The sequence below is a fragment of the Typopeltis vanoorti genome, chromosome 11 (genome assembly GCF_054136105.1).
Source record: "Typopeltis vanoorti isolate ZY-2024b chromosome 11, IOZ_Tvanoo_1.0, whole genome shotgun sequence".
Taxonomy (NCBI): Eukaryota; Metazoa; Arthropoda; class Arachnida; order Uropygi; family Thelyphonidae; genus Typopeltis; species Typopeltis vanoorti.
In genome coordinates, this window is record NC_143559.1 from 139,348,414 (window position 1) to 139,371,029 (window position 22,616).

General features: G+C 37.3%; 1 protein-coding gene across 3 annotated transcripts in view; it reads right to left on the reverse strand.

The window, feature by feature from the left end:
• The window catches only part of Strip (striatin interacting protein), a 367,915-nt gene that overhangs the window by 266,677 nt on the left and 78,622 nt on the right, over positions 1-22,616 (reverse strand). The window lies entirely within an intron of this gene.

A 22,616-nucleotide genomic window follows, 5' to 3' on the forward strand; every position in this document is an offset into this window, starting at 1 on the left:
GGATAAGGCCACACTATAAGAGTGATGGACTCCTTTACAAAAGTTATTTGACAGGATATCACAGCCAACTGCATTAGATAAGTTGGTTGGAGCAAATGTGGAAGGACATGAAGCTGGTCACATGAATAAGAGTGCCTTCATAGACATCAGAAGTATACGAGTCGAATCAAAGAGAAAGTAGGCAACTAACAGGATGCCATAAAACTTTGTATTTGGGCAACTGCTGTACAAATTGTATGTTAAAAGTGTGGAAAGGCTTATGTGTTCGTCGCACATCATGAAATGGATTTTAACGGTATTGATGCGAAAACAGATTGATAAGAAAATAACTATTTATTAACTTAAAAGCTAATATTTCTTCCTCTTCAGAGCACACAAACAAAGTTTGTTACAACAGTGAGACAACTGTAATCCAGTGTAACAGTGGGACTAGCATAAGTAATTGCAGCTTGCAATACAAGACTAAAGTCTTAATTAGGTGGCATCTAAATTTTAAAAAAAAAAAAATAATAATAATACGCATACATCTTCAAGGCCCACTCTTCCTAATTGGGTTGTGGGGGTAACAGCTTCAAGAGGAACTTCCAATGGTCACGATCCTCTGCCACCAAGCTCAGGTGTTCTGGTGGGATTCCCAAACGTGTCCACCCAAGGTTTTGGATATAATCTATCCAGCGAGTCCTTGGCCTTCCATGTGGCCTCCCACCCACTGGCTTAGCAAAGAGGGCCTGCTGAGGGAGCCTCTCTTGTGGCATTCTGACCAGGTGCCCATACCAACGTAACTGTGATCTCTCAACATGGAGAAGCAGCGGTTGAATATTGAGGGTTTCCCGAATTGCAGAGCTTCTGACTCTGTCGAGTTTTGTCAGCCCCGCAACCCCTCGAAGGAACCTCATTTCAGCCGTGGATTCGTGTCCGCATTCTTTCGGTCATTACCCAACTCTCATGACCATAGGTGAGGATGGGGACATAGACTGTATTGAAGACAGCCAGCTTTGCCTTCTGGCTTAACTCCCGCTTCAATACTACCGAACGGCCAAGCTCCCACAATATTGAGCTTGCTAAGCCAATTCGAGTATCTAGCTGACCAGGTATCAGCTCTTCCAGCTGACCGGCGTCTGGTCAGCTGGAAGAGCTAAGCAAAACTAGGTCATCTGCAAAAAGCAGACGTCCAATGCTAAATTTTCCAATTCTGACACACTCACTACCTCGGCTGTGCCTATCAATCCACTCCATAAATATTATGAAAAGGAGGGGTGACAGAACACGCCCTTGGTGGAGGCCAACAGAGACTGTGAAAGGTTCAGGCTTTGTACTGTTTACCCTGACACAAAACTCTGGGCATTCATACAGGGACTTGATGGCAGCTAATAGTTGACCATCCACTGCATACTCCTATACTACTTGCCAAAGCTTATCCCGAGGAACCCGGTCATATGCCTTCTCCAAGTCTACAAAACGTGTAGACATTCTTGGCATATTCCCAAGATTTCTCAAAGACTTGCCTTAAAGTGAAGATTTGGTCAGTTGTGCTTCTACCAGGACAAAAGCCACATTGTTCTTCCTGGAACTTTGACTCAACTATGCTCCTGCACCATCTTTCCAAGCATTTGACATACACTTTCCCAGGCAGGCTGAGCAGAGAGATGCCACGATAGTTACTGGAATCCTTCTGGTCTCCCTTCTTAAAGACTTAAAATAATAATAATAATAATATATATATTTGGTCTTATTGGATTTTTTACAACACTCAAAAAGAATTAAAATAGAATTTAATACTTCCTATATTTCGTCCTAGTCACTTGGACATCTACGGGGTTTACAAAAACCAACCAAATCTCAATAAATACGGTTGCATTAAGCTTCCGAAGATTTGGGAAACACTCATCACCAGAGTTCCCACCTTACATTCCAGGCCACCTACTACTGCCCTTAGAGGGCGCTCTACTTAGATAGTACTTTAGTGTCACCCACGTGGTTGGGCTTAGTATTGTTTGTTATTTGTGTATATGATACATTAATTGTTTTTGTAATCCCCGTAGTTGTCCTAGTGACTAGGACGAAATATAAAAAGTATTAAATTCTATTTTAATTCTTTTTGAGTGTTGTAAAAAATCCATTAAGCCTCCAACATGATGTCCTCACAGCACTTAAGCCTCTACACACATATTTGGTCTTAGGATGACTGTCTCCCAAATCTTTGGTAGATTTATACAGCCATACTTGTTGAGGTTTGGAGTATGTTTTTAGGCTTCTGTGCAGTACTTTTGTTTTTTTTCCAATTGATCCTGTGTGCCAGGGTATCCAAAGCATGGTCTGCCAGACCCGACTTGCCATAGCAAAAGTGCCGGATATATTTTTTGTGTTCACTGAGGCGGATGTCCACAGTTCTTTCTGTCTGTCCGCAGTAGGCTCGATGACATGAACAGGGCACTTCATAGACTCCTGGATGTGATAAAGGAGTGAATCTGTCCTTAGGTGAATGGATGAGAGTTGCCAATTTCATATAAGGTTTAAATACAGTGCATAGTTGGTGTTTGTTAAGCGCCCTAGATATCTTTTATACAGATTTATAGAGATTTATAGATAAAGGCACATCTGAAAAGATATCTAGGTTGCTTAACAAACACCAACTATGCACTCTATTTAAACCTTATGTGAAATTGGCAACTGTCATCTGTCAAATTCTCAGATGCAATTACTAGGTCAAGCACTCTTGAACCCCTAGTGTTTTCCATTACATGCTGTCTCAGATAGTTATCCCTTAATAACTGCAAAAAAACCGAATTCCTTCCTCCCGTGTGTCCTCTCCTCCTTCCAATCAATGTTACCATAGCTGAAATCCCTCATAATAATTACCCTCCTTCCACTCATTGCGTCTATTTGCTTATGCATATTATCTACACCATCTATTCCATCACCTGGTCTACAGCAGCACCCAACTGTATATTTTGTTCTACTAGTCTCAATCTCATACCAAATAGCCTCAAATGTGCTCTTTTCTCTATCCCAGTTCAATTTCTATTCTCCTTGGCTGCAGTTCATCAGCTATCATCAATAATGCTTCTCCCCCCCCCATTTTATTCTCTCTGTCTCTCCTGAATAGATTACACCCTTCACATTCTATTCCATTAGCAATATCATTCTGTCAGCCATGTTTCACTAATGCCAATAACCTGTGGCCAGGAAGAAAAAACCACGGCCAAAAATTCTTCTTTGTTCCTAATACTCCTGGCATTAGTATACATGAAATGCAGAAGCCCGTTAGTCCCACCCTTATCTTGATGCCTTATACTAACTATCCCATTCTGATTCGTTGTCCTTCGTACTAGCTCGGGCATATTATACACATTCTTACACTCAACGGCCTCTCTGATGTCTGCATATCCACTCCCTCCCCACCCCTTAATAACTCTAGTTTCCCTGATTCTGCACATCCACTTTCACTTCATTCAACAACACTTTTTCCAGTCTCCGCACACCAAATCCATTCAGATACAAAAGCATCCATCTTGTATAAATCCTTTCACCCATCAAACTCACTGCACACGTCCACAAATTCCACACCACTCATCCAGCATAACCTGCGCATAGAGTCGTTTACAATTATGACCCTCCTCAACTCTTCTCTGTCATACCGTGGCAACAGACTCACTATCTTAACTCTCTCACTCTTTTCTTTTGCTACCTCTAGTAATTCCTTCATGTCCTCTCTCATAGCAATTTTTTCACCTTTTAAATCATTATTTCCTGCCACTACTATCATTTCTGTCACCCTCTGCTTTTGCGCTCTAATAGACTCACTTATATCCTTAATATTCGCACTCAATAAGTACTATTTTGTCAAATTCTCGTCTATTACCTCTTACTAATGAATCGCCATACAACACTCGCTCCTTCATTTTCTTACACTCCCAATAATACTCTTATTTTTCTTATCATGCATTTGCTTCTTTCTGTTAGCTGATGTGCTCGGTAAACCATTTTGCAATCGCTCCAGCTGCCGCTTCGCCCTATGCATCACTCCACGCAACCACGTGATCTCCCTCATTGCAACTAACTCTTCATTTTTTTAATCCGTTAAACCATTCTCTCACTCTGTATTTTTACTTTCACTCTTAACATCGCTCTCAATGCTATCTGGTACTACATCGCAAATTCCTATCACATCACTATTTTTTATCACATTCTGGCTTCATCAACGACATCAATCTCGTGACCTGAGACACACTTTAAATCCTCACTTTCCCACCACTATCATTATTGAACCAAATTCCAGCCGCTGTCAGAAAAGCATACATCCCACAGACATTACACTGAACAAACTTCCTTAAGGTAAAATTTTTAAACAAAGACGGCGAAGATTTGGATGGCATTGTCTTTCTTCTCATCGATGTCATGTGCTACGCTATCTATCTATTGTATCTTATCAAACTACTAATTTAAAATCACACAGACACACTAAGTTACCAAAAGTAAACAATACTACGTTAAGATTCAAGAAATATTGCCAATTATTACTTAAAATAACACTTATCTTTTCAGGAGCTCTCTACACACGCAAACACTACACACCGTGCAGCCCTCTAGTGGCAATCTCCTATTTATCAATGAATTTAATTACAAATCACAAATCAGCCATTTTTTTGGAGAGGAAAGAGGAGGAATGACTGATTCCATCTTAATTATTATTATTATTATCATCATCAACACCCAATCTCCATGGAGTCAGAGACTCATCGTGGGAGGTACTCACTATTGCATACAATACTTATCTAACCTCGTCTTAAACTAATTCAATGTGTCCACATCCACAACACACTCAGGCAATGCATTCCACTCACCAACCACCCTCCATGCAAAGAACCTGCTTCTCACTCCTTTGCTCACACTCTTCTTATACAGTTTCCAGCAATGGCTGCTTGTTCTACTTCCCTCTCCAATTCTATGAAAAATCTCTTCCATATCTACCTGATAACAACCCTGATCTGTTTATATGTCTCAATCATATCCCCATCCCCCTCTTCCTCCTATTCATGAGGCTCTATACCTTACATTCCCTCAATCTGTTCTCATACCCCACATTCCAAAGACCACTGACTACTTTTGTGAATCTTCTCTGTACCCTTTCCAACATATCCTCATTACCATGAAAACCTGGCGACCAAATCTGTGCACAATAATCCGTACGAGGCCTGATCAAGGCCTTATACAATGTTCTGCATGTCAGGGTTCTCTGCATCATTGCCATTATTCAATGTGATGTCTTCACAACTTGTGTAATGTGGCCCCTGAATTTCAGGTCCTTGTCCACCATCACACCTAGATCTCTCATCTCCTCTACTTCTGTTAAAGTTTCCCCACCAAGTTTATACTTTGCATCCCATTGTTGCTTACCAAATCTCAAACCCTTACGCTTAGCAACGTTGAACTAACAGTTCCACTTACCTGCCCATTCATGCAATCTATTCAAGTCCTCTTGTAAGGCATTAACATCAGCCTGATTGTGCATTGCTCTCCCCAGTTTTGCATCATCTGCAAACAGCTGGATATCACTAGTTGAACTCAACCCAATATCATTAACATACAAATTGAACAACAATGGCCCCAAAACTGACCCCTGTGGCACGCCACTGGTGACTTTTCTCTTTCGAGATACTGCACCACCATATACAACTTTCTGATACCTATCTGACAGCCAGTCACTGATCCAACACAGAAGTCTGTTATCCAATCCCATCTCTTTCAATTTAATTAAGAGCTTGTCATGTGGCAGTCTATCAAAAGACTGATTTTGCAAAATCCAAGTACACTACTCTATACGCATCTCCTCTGTCCAAGGTATTTGTCACCTTGTTATAGTACATAAGTAAGTTAGTGAAACATGATCTCCCCTTAACAAACCCAAGCTGATAACCACAGAGAATACTGCTGTTATCAACCCATTTCTGTATCCTACTTCTCACCAATTTCTCTAGGATCTTCATCACAACTCCAGATATACAGATTGGTCTATAATTTGAAGCTACAACCTTATCACCACCTTTATGCAGTGGAACAATTTTACCCTCCTTCCACTCCCTTGGAACCAGTGCTGTTACAAAACTCTTGTTAAACAGGCATGCCAATGCTACTTCCAATTCCCTGGAACATTCTCTTAAGATGTGTGGTGATATTTCATCAAATTCTATCGCCTTATTAACATCAAGGTTATTGATTTCCTCAAATACCTCCTGCTCACTCACAATTAAGCTATCCTCTCTTATGTCCTCTACACTTAAGTTCCTCATGATTCCACCCTGATCAGGATGAAACACACTTATAAATTGATCACTGAATACCTCAACAATGTCTTCTACAGCAGTTACCATTGTACCACTTTCATTCCACGATCATTCTTCCTTCTACTTGCCACATATCTAAAAAACTCTCTAGGGTTTTTCTTAGCCTGATTTGCCAATTTCTGCTCATACTCTACTTTTGTTTTCCTTACTGAGTCACTCTCCTGGCTTGCTCTTTATATTCTTTATGTGACTGATTACCGTTATTCATCTTGTACTTCCTCCAAAGGACTTTCTTTTTCCAGATTTCATGCTTAAGCTCCACATTCATCCATTTTACACTAACCTTATTCAGCCTTTTGGCCTTTGGGATACATTCATACATTGATGCTATTATGTATTTCTTTGTAAGTTCCCATGCAGCATTTATTTCCTTACCGCTCAACTCCTCGTTCCATGCTATAGCTCTAAGTTGTCTCCTAAGCTTGTCATAATCATCAGCCTTATAATTTCACATATATCCTTTCATCGAAAAAGCCTGCATATGACTAGCCATAACACAGGTGATTACTTCATGATCACTTTCACCAACTGGAGGAAAATATGAACCCTCTCTAACAACAATTACATCCTCTGATGAAATGATGAGATCTAGAACTCTTGATCCTCGCATGCCTTTCTTTACATGCTGCCCGAGATAATTATCTCTCAAGAATTCAAGAAATTCACTTTCCTTATTCCCAAATGCTATTCTCTTCATTCCAATCTATACCACCATCATCACCCATAATAATTACCCTTCCTTTGTTCACTAATCCAAATTGTTTATACATTTCTTCATCACCACCTTCCACATTTCCAGGCCTATAGCAACATCCAACTAAATATGTCTTCCTCTCAACCTCCACATTACACCACACTGCCTCATAACCATTGCCACTATTTCCCTCTTTCATGTCTACCTTATGTGGACTTAATTCCCCAGTTATCATAGGCAGCACTCCCCCTTTCTTCCTGCCGTTTTTATCCTCACAAAAAATACTGTACCCTTCTATTTCTATTCCCGTTATGATATCATCTTCATTCAACCATGTCTCACCTATTCCAGTGATTTGGGGGCAAATAAACTCAATCACTGAAACCATTTCGTCCCCTTTATTTCTGATACTTCTGGCATTTGTAAACAAACACAACACTTCATTTTTAGGTCTATAGCCAGTCCTATCCAAGCCATATGCTGGTTGTGATTTCTCTGCTAATGGCAAAAATTCCTCCCTCTTATTTTGTATGCTTCTTGAATTAGTGTACAAAAACTGCAGATCCCCTTTACTTCTTATACCAGCTTTAGAACTGATATTCATTCTACTAATTTTAGTATTCACAATAGTCCCATGCCGATTTTTATCCACTCTATTTATTAGCCCACTCTCTATACTGTTCATTTTCTACAAACAATTAATCCCAAATTCACAGCAATTAATGACCTTAGTACTATTTACAGCTGACTCTATCACCTGCCTCCCTAGCAAATCCCATTTCCCTGTTTTTGACCATTCACTCTTATCTTTCATCAATAAATGTTCTAAATGCCAAGCGCCCAATCCATTTAAGTGCAAAACATCTCTCTTAAAATACTCCTTCCTTTTATCAAACTTATCCCAGACATTCATAAAATGAATGTTCAGTTTCATTTCTTTGTAGAAGCTTTTACATAATCTCGACATCATTCCATTTACTATAATTGCTCTTCTGTTTAATTCATCACTATCAAATCTTGGTAGCACACTCATGATCTTTCCACTCTCGCTCTTTGCATTCATTGCTATCATTATATCTTTCAAAGCCTGTCTCACAGAAAATCTTTCGCCACCTAGATCATTCATCCCAATAACAGCAATCTCACTCGCTCTATCTTTCTGCAATTTCACAGCCTCAGTTATATCCTTAATCTCTGACCCTGGATAACACGCTTTAATTACTCTACCATCCTTCACATGCTTAATTATAGAATCCCCATACAGCACAATATCTTTTCTGCTCCTTTTTGACTTGACAACCTTTACCCTACTGATGCTTGTTTTTGTCCCTGATCTTCTCCCGCATTCTTTTGTATATCTCTCAGCAATCTCTGTGTATGTATTTCTGCACTATTTATTCCATGCACACATTCATTTAATCCGTTACTAAATAATCTGTCATTCTCATTCCTTGTCATTCTTAATCCCCCCCCCCCCATACTGAATATTCCATAAAAAACATTAGAACATATTGGAATGCTGAAAGATAAACTAAACAATTTGGTTAGATCAAAATTATAAAATATATTACAGTCATTTAAAAATGTAAGTTCCTTTGTCTCAGGAGAACTTGCACAACACAGTCTACTCCACATGCTTCTATCAGTTATTGGGATATGGCTGTATAAAAAAATGAATGTTTCCTATGAGAATGATGGCACCTAACTGTGAAGTCTTGATGATCACTTAAACTTGGGACATTAGACAAACCAGATGTATCATCACATATTACACTGAAACTTCGGTGTTTATATGAGTCAATTAATACAGGCAAAACAGTTGATACATTAGAAGATGTGAAATGGATTGCATTATCTTTCTCTACCTTGACATCAGATTCAAGAGATGATATCACAGACACACAAGATGATAAGTAATCTGGATTGACATCCCTAGCAACCACAGAAGAAATGGTTGACTCAAATGACATATCAAAACTAGAAAATAAAGGATTGATGTCATCACTACCCAAGATTTTGATAGGCAGGTGAGAATTAACTGTAGCATCAGAAACTGAATGGGACAATACACTGGTATGCACACATTCATCTGGAATTGATGAAAGGATTGTTGTCATCACTACCTAAGATTTTGATTGCTAGATGAGAATTAACTGAAGAATCAGAAACTGAAAGGGACAAGACACTGGTATGTACACATTCACCTGATAGTTGGCCTTCAGCAACCAGATCAAGGCCGCTTGAAAGTTGATTTAGATGACCATATTCATTTGGCAAGTCTGACTCCTTATCCTTTAATGATACTAAGTCACCTATGTCACTGTCACTTGAAACCAATGTTTCAAGATGTTTAACCTCCGACAACAGCTGCCTTACATTACCTATATCAGACTTTTTGGCCATTTATGTCACAAATTTTTCCTCTCTCTCAAGAATAACTATGTGAATACACAATATTTTGTTTTAAAATGTCTATATCAAAGATCTGTTGTTAGGCGCTGTTTTTGCTCCTCCTACTTCAAATGTAATCTGAAACAGGGATTTTTTTTTTTATTCACCTAGTTTGGCAATGGGTTCACTACAGTCTTCATCACTGCAAACCTGTATATATGAAGAAATTTTAAGAAACCTTATCTAGGTCGTTGCTCTGAATAGCTTCGTTTATTTATATATAAGTTTTTTTTCTTTTTTTTTTATGCAAATCACCCAAGAAAGGTTGTAAACCTACATAAATCCATCACACATTAGTAAAGGTAGGTGGGCTAAGATTCCAGAAACCATGCTCTGGAAACAAAATATGGAATTTTTTCAAGTCACTTCAGGCAGGGTTAGCGATCTTACACTGAATAATAACAATTCACACCTAAAAACTTTTACAAACAACCAAGCCTGGGTTTGAACTCATTTCCTATTAGTTAGAGAAGGGAATACACCTTGCCAAGGCCAGCATTATACAAACAACCTTTTTATTATTTGCAATAAAGCTTAGGTCTGAATAATTTACATTTTCTTAGTTGCCATTATAAATTAAATTCATGATTGAAATAGCAAAAGCAACAATCACTCTCTTGTTCAGATATATTACTCAATAACAAGTAAGAAAATATTCATAGGCAATCAAGAATTTTTTGGGTGTATGGGGTGTCGAGGAGAGATAGTACCTCTCAACTTGGATGGTGGCACTTAATTGTGGTTTAGATGGATTGGTTCTCACTGGACACCCAATTCTCACTTATGGCTCCAAGAAGCTACTGTAAACTGGTAGCGGTCACACCATGGTAAACTGTGTCAATCCACAGGCTAAACTAAATGAGGATAGCCAGATATGGCAATCTCAAGCAGCGACTGTATTCGGTGAATCGGCTGCAAACAGCATCTGTACTCCATGTTAGGAGAGGCTGAATTCAGGTCAAGGAGTGGTGGTTGATACTTGACAAAACTTAACTATTGAAACCGGATGAACTCTAACCAACCTAAAGATACATACCTGCTCGACCGTCACCCGGTCAAACATGGGTCAAGCCCACTATTAGGGAACCAAGATAGTGACGGCAAAAAATATGCTATCGAAACAAAACATCACCTAGTAGACAGGAAAAACATAACAAGCAAAGGAACATGGAATGTAAGAACTCTTCGCCAGGAAGGAGCATTGGAAATACTACTGCATGAATTAGACAACTACCGATGGAAAGTGATTGAACTCTGCGAAACCAGATGGATTAGAAAAGGAGAATTCCACCATGGACAGTACAAAATCTGAACTTCAGGCAGGGAGGAGTAGCACTTATATTAAAACCAAAGGCTCAAAACTCTCTATTGTCCTACAATCCTATCTCACCTATGATATTAAAGTAAGATTTAAAACATCAATCAGATCACTGACTATTTTTCAGGTATACTCACCAATTTCGACATCATCAGAAGACATTGAGGAGTTCTATATAGATTTTCAAAAAGCAGTGCAGCAGACATCAAGTCAAGATCTCCTAATTGTAATGGGGGACTTAAACGCAAAAGTAAGCAAAGACTGGGATACCTGGCCAAGAGTAATCGGAAAGTTCGGGTATGGAGAAAGCAATGAACGTGGCGAAAGACTGCTAAACGTCTGCTCAAATAATAGACTAACAATAACCAAAACCCAAAAGAAAATGGACATGGCGCCACACAGACAAATCAAGAATATGGTAGACTATATTATTGTAAACCAAAGATAGAAATCAAGTATCCTAAATTGCAGATCCTTTTCTGCAGATTGTGGATCAGACCATAAGCTAGTATTAGCAAACCTAAAAATAAAGTTAAAATCTGAAAGCACTTTTAGAGTCAAAAGGAGACTGAATGTAAAAAAAAAAAACTACAAGACAACAATATTCTAAGAAAATATCAACCAGAACTAGATAAAAACCTGAAGGAACGAACTACCAAAACAGAATATAAACATCGAAGAACATTGGTGCAAATCAAAGGAAATAATAATAAATATTAAAATCAGCAGAAAAAACAATACGTTACACAGAAAGAGAAAGTAAAAAGGACTGGATCTCGAATGAAGTAAAAAGGTTAAGCGATCAAAAGAAAAGCATGAAACTAAAACAGAACTATAACAGATATGAATATAAGAGATTAACTAGATATATTAGAAAACTAGTTAAAAGAGACAATGATAACTGTTTAGAAGAAAAAATGGCAGAAAAGCTATCAAAAGAAAATAACCTTCATGGATTATATAAACAAATAGATCAAATTAGTAAGGCACAGACAATAAAAATTATAATGATCACAAACAAAGAGGGACAACTAATTGAAAGTAAAACAAAAAGAATGGCCAATTGGGAAGGCCATTCTTTTTAAAAAATAAAAATATAATAAAAACATAATAAAATATAATAAAAACGGTTCCCAGGATATTACTATTCTAGCCATTGAAATGGAAGAGGAAACAAATATCTTTACCAAAGAAATAATAGCACATATCATAGAAAAACTCAAAACTAGGAAAGCACCTGGCATTGATCAAATACATGCAGAATTATTAAAAGCAGGAAAGGAACAACTTTTGGAACCATTAAAACCATTATTTGAAAGGATCTACAAAAAAAGAAGCAATGACTACTGATTGGACCAAATCAGTTATAACTCCTATATACAAAAAATGAGATAAAACAGAATGCAATAATTACAGAGGAATTAGCCTCCTCAGTATTCCAAGTAAGGTTTTTATGAAAGTACTCCAAAAACAAATTAATCCATATATAGAACTAGCACTAGGAGAAGAACAAGCAGGTTTCAGACCAGGACGAAGCACAATTGATAAACTATTCACCTTAAGACAGCTAATAGAAAAGACACTACAGTACAAACAAAGTTGCTACATAAATTTCATAGACTTTTGTCAGGCATTTGATTAAGATTGTAGAAGAGAACTATGGAAAACTATGAAAGAATTTGGAATTCCCAACAAAACAATAAGAATCTGTATGAGAAATATGAAAGTGCAGTACGAATGGAGGACACCTTAACCAACTGGTTCCACATAGAGAGAGTGGAGTAAGACAGGGATGCAATCTGTCACCAGACCTGTTCAACCTTACAATGGAAGAAGCAATATGGGAAAAAATGTAAAATTTAAAATTTGCAGACTACATTACATTACTAGCACAGAAGAAAATCTACAGCGAATCTCTGATAAAATAAAGGAGGAGTGTATAAAATCTGGATTAAACATAAATATACACAAAACAAAAATTATGCAAATAGGAAAAAGAAGCACCAATCTGAAAATTGAAATTGATAGTAAGAATCTAGAGCAGGTAGAAAACTTCACCTGCCTTTGAGGAGTTATTGAGTACAATGGTGAAATTACAAAAGATATAAACAGATGAATCAGTCAAGCATCCCAAACTTTTGGACGACTTATTAAAATATGGAAGTCAAGAGACATCAAGCAAGTAACAAAAGTAAGAATCTATGAAACAATGGTCCTCCCAATACTCCTCTATGGAAGTGAATGCTGGAATCTCAAAAAGGCTGAAGAGAAAAAATTATTAGTTACTGAAATGGGTTGGCTAAGAAGATTACTTGGAATATCTCTGCTGGATCGACTAAGAAACGAAGACATATGGAAACGACTAAAACAAGAAATAACAATAATAGACAAAATCCAAGAAAGAAGACCGTGATAGATTGGCCATGTGACCAGAATGGGAACAGAAGGACTACTATCTAAAGTCCTAAATACAACAATGGAAGGTAAAAGATCCAAAGGACGGCCCAGAATTAGATGGATAGACAAAATAAAAGAGACCCCGAAAACCAAATCACAAGCGACACCAAAGTGAATAGAATTGTTCAGACTCTCCTGGGACAGACAGAAGTGGAAAGATTTCATTCTGCCTCATCATCATCATCCACATAGATGATGGAAGAGAGAAGGAGAATCAAGAATTTGTGCATTTTCATAAATGCGATCTTATATAGTTTGTATACTCTTGACTAAGGCATATCCAGAGCTTTAATTTTGGCTGCATACAACTCCTGATTTGAAGACTTGTATAGTAACGCCATTCACTATTGCAATCGCTGTACTTTAGATGGAACTTTGTTTAGCCTAATTTTAAATTTCCACATGCTTAGAAGTGTAACTGAGAAACTTCCGCTGAAGTTCACATTGTGAGCCACCATTACTGATTTCCAGGATTGGCAGAAACGACAAAGTTCCTTCTTCACAGTCAGAAAAGTGTATCAATTATAATTTCGTAATGAAACATCCAAAATTTTTAACAGTTCATTTCAGAATCTTCTATGCACCAAGGTCAGTTCCTTTAATTATTCATGTGACATGAATTACAGCAGTAATTTGGCTTCATGCATTATTGACATTTTTCGTAAACAATGTTTGTTTACATACAAATGAAATCAGCATTACAAAACTTGACAGCTTATACAAAATTATAATGAATCACTAATATCTAATTTAAATACATTTATTTTATGACAAAACAAGACTTCAATAGCTAAAAATAAGAATATCATTGCAAAATGACTTGCTATGACACACAAAAACAAATGTTTAGCAGATTTACAAAATATCTTATTACTAACTTCTAACTTTAATTTTAATATACTTTAAAGTTGTGGGATGTCTGAATTTCAATACAGATATCCTACATGTGTTTTTCTAGCATTAAAATTCATAAGGCTATTTTAACCCCACTGATGAACTGTCTGGAAACCAGGATTTAGGGTAGTTAATGATGTATAGATTATGGTGATCTGTGTAGTGCAAGTCACGTCAAATGAGACTGAAGGAAGTACTGTACTCTCATTAGCAAAACTGTATTGAACTAGTGGTCAAGCAGAGGAAGTTTTTGATATACAGAAGGAAGAGAATGGGTGACAGCCTTACGAAATCTTAGCCTTAGTTGCATGATTAAAAGATACAGAACTGTCTACCATTGAAGGAAGCGTGCACCTAGTCAAGAGGAATATCAACAAATTACTTTCTTGTTGACCCGAGCTCACACATGAATTTATTTGCTAAAGGCCTTGTGGCTACTTGTGCATAGGCATGACCAAAATGCTGACTTCTTTGTGAAATGCTTCCTAGGAGGACTGATTGAAGGAAATCCAGTTGCAGAAGTCATTGTACAAGCCAAATTAATAGATCCATCAAAAGCCTTAGCGATACAAAGAACAATCACTTGAGTTTTCATGGCATTTGTCCAGATATATGTGACAAAAGCAAGCAGATCCCTCAACAGTGGTAGAATCCATACTGGCAATCATTTATTATAGAGTGCATTCCAGAAATGCATGAAATGAGTATTGATGGTTCCCTTCATTACTTTGGAGAGAGGTGAGGTGAAAAAAATTTTGATAGAGGCAGAAGTTTGATAGTAAGGATTTGTTACCCTTCTTAGGAATGGGTTGTACATCAGCTAATTTCCAGGCTGAGTGATAGATATCAGAGGAATAAGACCATAAAAAGGTGACAGAACAGGAGTCAATTCTGGAGTGCAAGCCTTCAGAACAATTGATGAAATACCATCAGTTCTACAAGACATTTTTGGTATCTAAATTGGAGATAGTATCTAAACCTGGTTGGCCGAGTGGTTAACGTATCCATTTTACGGCTAAAAGGCTGCGGGTTTGAATCCTGCTGTGGACATGAATGTTTGTAATTGTCGGTGGATATGCTAGTGGTGGGCAGTAGATGGTGTAATTGGAGACAGTTGTAGAGTAGGTGCACACCCTCGATGAGTCTGGACTCATTGGAGATGTCACATAATAATAATAGATTCTTTGGATCTCAACATTCTTCTGGGATCTCTTAAGGGTCAAAGTTTGATAACTTGGAGACCTTCGTGAAGCCTTATAAGGAATGTGGAAAACTGACCAGGGCTTCTAAACTAATGTTATCCAATCCTCACTTTCTTGTAGTGCAACCATCTATCTGAATATTGAATGGAAGAAGATGGGATAGCAATTTGGGATTTAGCCAACCAAACTGTATTCTTATTGTATCATCAGGATAAAATGATAGAATTTCATTCCAGCTACGGTACTGCTCAGTTAAACAAGGCCCATACTATTTTAATTAGGGAAGCAGGACAAATAGCAAAAAAGTCAGTTACTGGAACAAATTTGGACCAACATCTGCAGAATTCAATATCAGTACCATCAACATAATAAATAAGCATTAACAGAAAAGAATTGGAACTAACAGAAGAATTGGATAAGTAAAAATTGTTATAATAGGTGTTACTGAAGTCTTATAGTGGCTGCACTGCATAGTTCAGAAGGCCTGGACAGAGGGACGAATTCCAGTTGATTGGAGTAGAGCCCCACATAGTACCCATATATAAAAAGAGAAATAAAACTGAATGCGAGAATCACAGAGGTAATTCATTACTGAGTCTTCCTGGTAAGATATATGCAAGTATACTTGAGAAATGGTTGAGAAGGATTGTGGAAGAAAAGCTTGATGAAGAACAAGCTGGATTTAGGCCAAATAGAGGCTGTCAGGATCAGATTTTCACTTTATGACAAATAGTTGAGAAATCATGGGAATATAACAAAGATCTGTATTTAAGTTTTGTAGATCTGGAAAAGGCATATGATAAGGTGCCAAGAGAGAAGCTATTCAAAACACTACAGTTATATGGTGTCGGGGAGTCATTTTATCAAGCAATACTTAGTCTTTACTTGAGTTGTAAGTCAGCAGTTAGAACTGAAGGAAGTACAGGAAGATGGTTTAATGTTAAATCTAGTGTCAGACAAGGATGTACATTATCCCCTCTGTTTATTCATTATCTATTGGATCACATTATGAAGGAAAGTGGTATTAAACCTAGTATCAAAATTGCAGATGTTAAAATGCCTTTGAACATGGTTATGTATGTGGAATGGGAGTGAGAAAATATGCTTTGGGTTTCGGACCTTTTAAGTATGTCTGGGGAGGGAAAAGAGAAAATTCTAGAACAAGACCAAATACATTGCATATCTAATTATAAGAATAGGCTAGATCATAATTTATTATGTCTATACACAAATGCCAGGAGCATTAGAAACAAAGGGGTTGAGGTTTTTTTTTTTTTTTTTTTTTTTTTTTTTTGAGTTTTCTCTCCCCAGAGCTTTATCGAATATGATGTGGTCTAAGATTGTTGGCATTAGTGAAACCTGGCTATCCGAATCGGATATGGTAAGTGGGATCGAGTGTAATGGATATAATAATTTCAGGAATGACAGAAGAGATAGCAGAGGAGGAGGAGTGCTACTAATGATATCAGATGACTTAAGTCCAGTTAGGGTAGAAATACAAGAAAACGATGATGGTAACAATGTCCCATGTAGCAATGAGTTTGAGTCTATTTGGCGTGAAGTGGAGGTTAACAGAATGAAATATATGGTGGGGTGTTGCTGCAGACCTGGCAGCTCAGTTGTAGGGGACGCGAAGAAATGCATCGCCAAGCGAATGATCATTATGGGTGACTTTAATTTTCCAAACATTGATTGGGTAGAAGAGAAATCTCATGATCAGAAAGAACAGGAATTTATTGAATTGTTGCAGGATAACTTTCTCAAGCAGCAAGTGAAAGAAGGAACTCGAGGTCAAAGAGTGTTGGATTTGCTCATAGCATCAGAAGGGATCTCTGTCAAGAATATAGCTATTTTACCACCAATTGGTGAACAGTGATCATGCTGTTCTTTCTTGGGAAGTATATACTTGTATTGAAGCTCCGATTAAATCAGGCTACATGCTGAATTACAAAGCTGGAAATTATGATCAGCTTAGAAGAATATTATCTTTGGTCCTATGGTATCAGTTACTGAATGGAAAAAATGTCAGCAATGCATGGGAATCTTTGAAAAAGTGCTTGAATGAGGTGGTATCTGAATGTATCCCTAGTGTTCGAAGAGTAAATAGGTTGGGTGTGAAATGGATATGCAGCCTTATTAAGCTAGAAATCCACAATAAGATGATGATGTGGAAAGAGTATTGTGACAATAAGAGTGAGAGGAGTTATGAAATATATAAAGCTCAGGCCAGAAAAGTAACGAGTATTGTGAGAAAAGCTAAAACGGAGTATGAAAAGAAATTGGCTATGCAAGCTAAAGGCAATCCAGAAGAATTTTATCGTTATGCGTAAGCAAACGAAAGAATGAATGTGGAAGAATAACTTTATTGAATGCAGACGGTACACGAGTATCGGAAGCTAACGAGATTGTTCAATTAATGAGTGCTCACTTTGATAAGATATATCAACCAGGTGTATGTAGTATGATGCACTGTGCTACTGGCTACGTTGGATGAAGAGTTAGAGGTTCATGAAAACGATGTTATGGCCGAGTTGGATAAAGGAAATGGATACACTATTATAGTGTTGGATTTTTCTAAGGCATTTGATAAGATACCACACGATAGGCTGTTGTGTAAACTGGAGAATATGGGATTGAACATAATCTATTGACTTGGATCAAGGGATGGTTGACAGACAGATATCAAAAAGTGGTATAGAGTGGGTGTGAATCTGCCAGATTCAAGGTAACCAGTGGTGTATCTTGAGCCAGTCCTTGGGCCATTATTGTTCAATCTATACATTAATGACATCAAGCAGGGTCTATCATCAGATTTGCAATTGTTTGCTGATGATGCAAAGATAGGCAGGGCAATCAGGGATGCTACTGATATTCAGCAATTACAAAATGATTTGAATAGACTGGAAATCTGGGCAAACAAAAATGGCTGTCAGTTTAATGTTAGCAAGTGTAAAGTTATGCACTTTGGCGTGATTAGAGATCCAGTGGCATATTATATTAGCAGGTTTATGCTACAAGAAACTGAAGAGGCAAGGGATCTTGGTGTATTGGTGGATAAGAATTTAAAGTTCAAAGGTCACATAGCAAAACTTGAAAATACAACTCAGAGGATAATTCCTATGCTGAAGCGAACCTTGACATGTAAGGATAAGGAAGTAATTTTGCCTCTTTATAAGGCTTTGATAAGATCACACTTGGATTACTGTGTGCAGATTTGGTCTCCCAGGTTCCAAGGGAATAAAGAAGCTGTAGAAAGGGTGCAAAGAAGAGTTACAAAGATTATATCTGGATTATGGGATTTAGATTATGAGGACAGATTGCGAGTATGTGGATTACGGACTCTGGTTAACAGGAGAAAGAGGGGTGGTATGATAGAGGTCTATAAATTTTTGAATGGGTGTTACAGCATTTCAAATGATGAAATTTTTCATTGTATGGAAGGCGGGGAAAGAACATGGAGGCATCCATGGAAGTTAAGGTTGTTCTCAGTCAAGAAAGGGATAAGAGCTAGGTTTTTCTCTCAGAGAACAGTGGGTGAGTGGAATAATTTGCCCTTAGGGGTAGTGAGTGCATCTAGTGCTTAGATAATAATCTCAGCTATTTGTTTTATGCGGATGATGTTATACTTCTAAATAAATCTGCTACAAATCTGCAAGATTCCCTGGCTAATTGAATGACTGTTGTAATAGATATGCTATGAAGGTCAGCATTAAAAAGACAAAGACAATGAAAATAGGCAGAAACATTGAAAATATCAACTGCATGATGAATAGAGAACCTATAGAACAAGTAAACCACTTCAGCTCCTTAGGCACGATTTTTAGTGAAGATGGTAAATTAAATATGACTAAAATTAACACACGTGAACCACAGTAGTAGGTTTTTTATTACGTAAATATTTCATCTTAGGTATCTTAGGGCATCATCAGTACAGTAGAACAATACTAGGAATGACACAAAGGATACAGTGCATATGTACAATGGAATCCAAATTGCGTGCAGTGGTGCGTTGCAGCCTGAACTTAAATTAGATTAAATTGAATTAATTTAATTTAATTTAATTAAAATTAAATTACAGTTAAGTTATTTTAACACAATTTTGTATGACAATTTCCCATACTTTGGGATGGCAAGAACATCATTGCAGTTTAGATTTAGTCTGTGAAGTAGGGCTTCAGCACTTTCTTTATATAAGTGTTCATATTTATATGAAGATCTGTGTAGGAGTTTTGCCCTTTCCCAGTGGATCTTGTGGTTTGGGTTTTCAACTCCATGTTGAGCGAGGCCTGATTGCCTAAAGTATGGGAAAGTCATACAAAATTGTGTTAAAATAACAACTGTAATTTAATTTTAATTTAATTAATTTAATTTAATTCAATTTAATCTAATTTAAGTTCAGGCCACAACGTGCCACTGCCCGCAACTTGGATTCCATTGTACGTACGCACCCTATCCTTTGTGTCATTCCTAGTATTGTTCTACTGTACTGATGATGTCCCAAGATACCTAGGATGAAATATTTACATAATAAAAAACCTACTACTGTGGTTCACGTGTGTTAATTTTAGTCATGAATTCTCCACAGGTTTCGCTATATAATCAAGTCTTATTCCCACACAGAGAAATGACAGCACAGAAGACGGACTTACTAGGTAAACTACAACTGAAACAGGATAAGCTACGTGCCTGTATCTGTTTTTTTAAAAAAGTGCAGATGCGATAAACTTATTCCAACGTTTGCCAAGCTAAAGGAAGTGATTAAATCACCAAGTGCCCATAAAATCTATCAAAAAGCAAGCCATTCACTACTGCTGAATCAGCTATGAGATTCCAAACATAAATTGGCAACAAATAATTTTAAAATTATAGAACTAGAAGCAGATTTGTCAAACATGCTAAATCAAGAGAAATTTGTCAAACATGCTACAAGTGATTATTAGTGTCTCAAAAAACTCAGGGATCAAAGCGGGGATAAAAAAAAAAAAAAAAAAAAACCTACAGAAAAAATACCTTAACCTGTTAAATCGATCCAAGAAAAATATCAATAAATTACCGACCGAAAAATGAGTGGTTGACTTATCTAACCACCTACTAACAGAAGATGAATTAAATGTTCTAGCAAGGGGCCATAAATTTGCCATTCCCCCTAAACGCCTCCCATATCTAGATTTCATATACAACATTGAAAGAAACATCAGCCACCTTCCCAGTATTGAAGCCAACAAACTTCATTTTGAAATAGCAAAAATAATTTTTGATGCCAAACCTTCAGTCTTAAACATTCCACCTTCAGAAATGAAGGCTCTTACCTCCTTAAAACATAATAAAAACATGATCATCATCAGAGCCAACAAAGGAAATACCACAGTGGTTCTTGATATTGTTTCATATGACCGAAAAATGAATCTATTACTCTGAGACCGAAATACTTATGCAAAACTTGACTATGATCCCATGACTATGAAGAAACTGAACAAGTTACTCGATGAAACTATGTCTTTAGATGAAGAAACTTCAAAAAAACTCAAGACATATCATGGTAGCCCTCCGAGAATATACGTTTTACCCAAGCTTCACAAAAACAACCTCCCACTCAGACTTATCGTTGATTCAATTAGCAGCCCGACTTACAGTTAACAAAATTCTAATCCAACCTAATCCTTCTTATCTCCGTCCCCACATAGGCCATTCGACCTCTTCAAAAAAAAAAAAAATTCCACAGAATTTCATGTCAAAATAAAAGACTTTCAACTGCTGAAAACTGACATGCTAATTAGCTTCGACATTGTCTCTCTCTTCACCAATATCCCCCCATAAAGAAACTGCAGACCTGTTAAATCATAAATTTCTGTCGGATATTGTTGAACTTTTCAAATTTGTTATCACTTCCGGTTACTTCACATGGAAAGGAAAAATCTACAAGCAAGAGGAGGGAACAGCAATGGGGTCCCCCCTTGTCACCCAACTTGGCAGACCTGTTTATTGAACATCTTGAAGAAAAAATTCTTGCATTTAAACCCAAACCAACACTCTGGCTTCGATATGTCAATGATATCTTCGCAGTCTGTGGAGTCATTTCGAACAACAGCTACTTCAGTTTTTAGAAAAAATCAACCCTCTTCATCCACGCATCAAATTTACATTAGAAAAAGAATCCCCACAGGGCATCCCCTTTCTGGATTTACACATCCAAAGAAAAGAAGACTGTTCCATCTCCACCTCTGTCTTTCGCAAGTTGACATTTTCAGGTCGCTACATTCACCATACTTCTGCTCACCATCCCTCTCAAAAATTTGGCATCATTAAATCATTGGTAACCAGAGCACACAGATTTTACTCATCCGAGAATTCTCTAAAACATTGGAAATAATTGAAAACACAGCCACTCTAAATGGATACAATCTCAAAACAACTCAAAAAATCCATCAGCAACTTCTCTACACATCAACCTAGACAAGAACAAGCCCATAGGATTCCCATACCTTATATCAAAGGCACCTCTGAACAGCTCACGAAAATTATGAAGAAATATAATCTTACTGTCACCTACAAACCCATCAACCAGATCCACAACCTGTTACCTTCACCCAAAGACAAACTTTCACCTATGATACTACCTGGTGTATACAAGGTTCCATGCTGAACTCTCTTATTATGGACAGACATGCAGATCAGTTTTTAAATGCATTTCGGAATATCAAGACCATATCTGTCTCATCAAACCCCAAAAATCAGGCCTTGCTCAACACGGAGTTGAAAACCAAAAACCACAAGATCCACTGGAAAAAGACAAAACTACTACACAGATCTTCATATAAATATGAATGCTTATATAAAGAAAGTGCTGAAGCCCTACTTCACAGACCAAATCCAAACCGCAACGATATTCTTGCCATCCCTAAAGTATGGGAAATTGTCATACAAAATTGTGTTAAAATAACTTAACTGTAATTTAATTTTAATTAAATTAAATTAATTCAATTTAATCTAATTTAAGTTCAGGCTGCAAACCACCACTGCACGCAATTTGGATTCCATTGTACGTATGCACCCTATCCTTTGTGTCATTCCTAGTATTGTTCTACTGTACTGATGATGCCCTAAGATACCTAGGACGAAATATTTATGTAATAATAAACCTACTACTGTGGTTCACGTGTGTTAATTTTAGTCATGAATTCTCCACAGGTTTCTCTATATAATCAAGTAAATTAAATATGGAAATAGACAACATAATCAACAAAGCTGGTATGGCA